Source organism: Poecilia latipinna, unplaced genomic scaffold (genome assembly GCF_001443285.1).
Source record: "Poecilia latipinna isolate Pla-1442-1.1 unplaced genomic scaffold, P_latipinna-1.0 Scaffold1403, whole genome shotgun sequence".
In the NCBI taxonomy this organism is placed as follows: Eukaryota; Metazoa; Chordata; class Actinopteri; order Cyprinodontiformes; family Poeciliidae; genus Poecilia; species Poecilia latipinna.
In genome coordinates this window covers 7,243-11,987 of record NW_015114019.1, presented here as the reverse complement: position 1 = coordinate 11,987, position 4,745 = coordinate 7,243, and the positions used below count along the sequence as shown (strand labels likewise).

General features: G+C 41.5%; 1 long non-coding RNA gene across 1 annotated transcript; it reads right to left on the bottom strand.

The window, feature by feature from the left end:
* Positions 1-4,034: 4,034 nt before the first annotated feature.
* LOC106962360 (uncharacterized) lies at positions 4,035-4,735 on the bottom strand. The gene is made up of 2 exons (XR_001427964.1): positions 4,191-4,735; positions 4,035-4,116 (listed from the first exon to the last, which is right to left on the bottom strand). It is a non-coding gene; the product is annotated as an uncharacterized LOC106962360 (long non-coding RNA).
* Positions 4,736-4,745: the final 10 nt, after the last annotated feature.

Genomic DNA, 4,745 nt, shown 5'->3' with positions numbered 1-4,745 from the left:
TATAACATGTAACCTACATATAGGTGTCTTTCTATAAAAAACAAAAAAACAAAACGTTTTTCCAACGTTTTGAAATTCAGTCTATTACGCTTTTTTGACACAACTTCTGCTTTGGAAAACACCCTCTCACATGTCACAGATGAGGCTGGAGTGCAAAGGTATTGCAATGACAACCGGAAGAGGTTAGGATAAATTGTCTTATGGTTCTGCCAGTATGTCAATGGATCCTGACATCTGGCATTATTGCCCTCTGCAAGATATCTCTGCACCTCCTGGATGGCATCAGCTGTGGCACTTTTGGTCTGCCTGCCTACTTTGGTGTCAAGATGGTGCCAAAGGCTATCTAAAAACAGCAAATTGACATTTTAGTACATCTTGTCCAAACAAATTACAAATAATGCTGAATAACATGCCTGAGTTGGGTGCAGACAGCTGCTGTGAAGATGGTCCCGGCTGGGGCCCATTTGTGTGTCCGATAATAGATGCACATTCTGACCGCAGTCTACTGATGGCCTCATTGCATATGGAGCATTTTCATCATCGGGATGACCTTGGATCCTGACACTCGCCTCTCTTCAGACAACTCCACTGTAGCTTGATGGAAAGGAGCAAGCACAAGAAGTGTTTCTCCTATGATGTTATGCTCATCAGCTGTAAGTGGAGTCAAATCTGCTTTTAGAGAGGCCAGAGATACCCACACTGGTTCTCTCTCATCATGTAGCCTTGACAGCATTCCATATGTGCTGTTCCAGCGTGTTGGCACCTCATTGATAAGTTTCAGGATTGGTCGTCCCATCTGTTGTTGCACTTGAGCAAGCTTCTCCTTGGCTGTAGTGCTTGATCTGAAGTTTGTCACAATGTGCCTAGATTTCTGTCTGATGATGTAAGTGTGGGGATTTGATCACATGATTTTCTAACTAATAAATTGAGAGTATGTGCAATGCAAATCGAGTGCCGAATTACTGGCTGCCTAGCGGATGCGATCATGTTTGGTGCTGCATCAGTCACAAGACACCTTACTTTATTGGTTATGGCCCAGTCCTCCATTATGTCTCTTTGACTTGGGCCAAATTGTCAGCAGTGTGGAAAGTATTTTACTCCTAACGCAGATGTACACAACTGCAAATTTTCATTAATGTAGTGACAGGTAAGAGCCAAAGAAGCCTCCATGTTCACAGATGTCCACATGCAGTGGTACAAGAAGTGGGCATGCAGGGCATGCAACGCATGGGTCGCTGCACCAGAGGGGGCGTGAAAAGCCCGTCTGGAGTGGGCGGCGCGCCGATGATGTGTTCACATTCACTTGAGCGCCCTTACGGTCCTTCACCTCGCGCCCATAACGGGGTAAATGTAGCGAGTTCTTGCATGTGGGTTAATCGAGTTAAACCCAACATGACAATAGGTTTTGATTAAAATCTGATTTATTGCGATTAATCTTTGCTTCTAAAACTTGATTGTTCTTAGTTTAATAAATAATAATTGAGCACGACAAAAAAACTAATAGAATGTGTTTTGCACAAAATATGCTGTGCATGATCAGTTCTCAAAAACAAATTCAATGTAAACTAAATCAGAAATGAGGCAACCTGTGTGCCCAGACTGAAAGTCATCCAAATATTTATTTGGAGTTTACGTTCATTTATGCTCTTCTTACTTACTTTGTAAAACCAGTAGAAGATGTCCTTCCGCAGTGAAGAGTCAGTTTTTCTTAAGGTTTTGGAGCTGTCCCTTCTCCAACAGAACTTATTCAAAAAGATTGAATTATGTTCTTGGCTGGTCAAGAGGTTCTCCAGTGGTCTGGTGACAAACTATCTTTGATTAAGGGTCTCTGCAGTCGAGAAGGGGGCAGTTCCTGGATGTGGGAATTTATGGAAGATGGTGTGCAAGCGTTGTTGCACGGTTGCACCAGGCAACCATTTTTTAAAAAGTATTCTTTATCTCAGTCATATTTGCTTACATAATGTACCTAAAAGATGTTCAACTGGATCTGGAGCTGTTACAGTAAGGAAAACCAGTTTTAATAAGTTCCTGTCATGATTAACTTGAAAAGGAATGAGTCTGGCAGTAACTTCTGTCTTTGTGTTCACACACACAACCACGCCAAAGCCAATGGAGCTGTTTGCGACAGCAGCTTCCTTATTCTGTACACAACCTGTAAATAATTAAACATGAGACAAGTGGAGCATTTCATGCCATCATACTCCTGTGGAGGAAATATTCTCTATGCTACTGGCATGTATCTTATCTTCCTTCATTTCTTGAATTTCTTTCACCGGGGGTTGACTGTGATCCAGAACCATTCTTCCTCTGGTGGTCATTTAGCATCACAGCACAGAACCACACACTTCAAACTGTTTTGACCCAAATATTATGGCTCTCGATGCAGTTGATAACTATAACCAATTGCTGTTTCTAGGTCATTTACTCCATGTTTTCTTCATTTTACCATCAAGCTACAACTGAATAAAGACCATTAGGACCAAGACATTAAAATAAAACACTGCACATCAGTTGTTTTGACTTAATAAATGACTACACGCACAAATAAAAATGATCAGAGCAAAAACATACGAATAGTTAATTTATTTTTTTATGAAGGATGAATTTCTAATATTTAGAAATACATCAAACATGGTTGCACAGTGTTTGTAAGGAGTCATCTAACCTGGGCATCAGCGTTGGCAGGATTTTCCAGAGTTCAGCCCTTTTTTTCTGCTGCAGGAGTTTAAAACAACTCAAGTGGCCTTATGCGTGCAGCATAAAAAGATTAACAATAACTTTTTCATAAAAAAAACTTTCAGTTCAAAGTGTAAACACAAACTACTGGTGGGGCTACAGTTTGTAATTAAGTTAAATTTTTTCTAATTCCCTTCTGTGTTGTTGAAAATACCTTTAAGACAAGTTTGAACTACACCTTTACTATGATAAAACTAACATAATCTTGATTCTGTTCTAAAGATAGACACATGTGTTTGTGGTTCCTGTAAAGAGTCTAGACTTCCTGTAAAGTGACCACATCGTGATGATTACCTTGACAAACCAGTTTCCCCTTCTGACTTATCTGAACAAAAACAGACTTGCTACATGCATTTATGCTAACGTCTTGTGACAGGCCGTGTCGCACTGATTTCTTTATACTACTTCATGCACACTTACCTAACTTTGTTAGTTACATCTGCTTAAATACTTGGAATACTAAAATGCATCATGGTGAAGATTAATTACTGAAGTTAAAACTGAGCATCACAATGGGAAAGGTGATTTAAATGACTTTGATAATATGGTTTTTATTTAATATTTGACACCTTCGTACCAATTGAGCAGCGTTTAAACACCACAGGCTACCACCCATTCACCATCATCTGACGGCTACTTTCAGAAGGATGTTACAAAACTCAGATCATCTCCAACTGGGTTCCTCAACATGACGATAAATTCACTGTACTCCAGTCACCAGCTCTCTATCCAACAGAGCACCTTTTGGACCTGTTGGTATGGCAGAATCACGAGGAAACCAAAATCTTTGAGCAAGTTTTAAACTGCTATGAATGCAAATGGGGGTCCAACCTATTGCTAGCAAAGTCTACCCAATAACGTAGCTGATTGGTACAGAGCTGTTTGTGTAATCTTTTTAAAATGTGTTGAATAACCTTTTTCTTTTCCTTGCCAAAATAATCCCTGGCCTGTTTGCAGCTTTTTCGCTATTCATAAATAGGCTACATTCACACAGCAGGCAAATCCAACTCTTTCACAGCAGCCTGAACTACCTGTAAACAGTGGCTGAAAGGTATAATTATGAAAATTGAACTGAAGCACATTACAATCAGATCCCTCCAGGTACTGACTCCACAATTAAAAAACAACATTTCTAAATAAGTGGCAGTCAATGCACCACAAAAGATCATAGCTATTAGCTGAGCTTTCTCTTAATTCGCCTCCTTTGTCATTTTGTTATGATCTTGTGTGGATACTGTCTGTCGTGCTTGTTTTAATACTACGAACCCACATGCAGAACGCAAATCAGGATGCGAATAATCAGTTAAAGTGATTTATTTACAAACAGGTATTCAAGGTAGGTTCTCGTATAACTCGTGGTGGCCAAAACATACAGGAACGCTGAGGAAAACAGATCCTGAGGTGAGTTCAGAGACCGTGGTAATTTTCAGTTCACTTGAAAGTAGTATGCTTACTCTTGTGGGAAACGACGCAGCCAGGGCTTGGGTGCTGAGGATCTGGGTTGGAGTCTTGGAGGAGGATCTCACCAGACAGAGAGCCCCGGTTAGCGGCATCAATAAAGTAAGAACTGGAGGTGGAGGCCGTCCAGACAGGTAGTCGGACATGAATGCGTCACGGAGAGTGAGCGGACTGCCAGCTGGGAATCTCAGACACTGAACAGGTTTTCAACGGAGGAAGGTGAGTATAGGTCTTGGGCATCAATGGGTATTTATCCACGGCGTCACAAGGAAACTCGAAGTCAGAGCCAGACTTGGAGTCTCAGAAACATCTGAAAGGAACCCAGACAACAAGAAAGCGTTATTTCAATTCCACTAGGAAACACAAACTCGATCTCAGGAGAACTCAGAGCTACCATAACTGGCTGACCCTCAAGCGTCAGTATGCTGGCAGTCGGTGTCTCTTGAAGCCCCGCTGACGAGCAGATTGGGAACCGGTGTGACGGTGACGTCAGCACTCCAGTCCTCCCGACCTTGCCTCAACGGTGCCATCTGGTGGTGATGGCGAGCAAT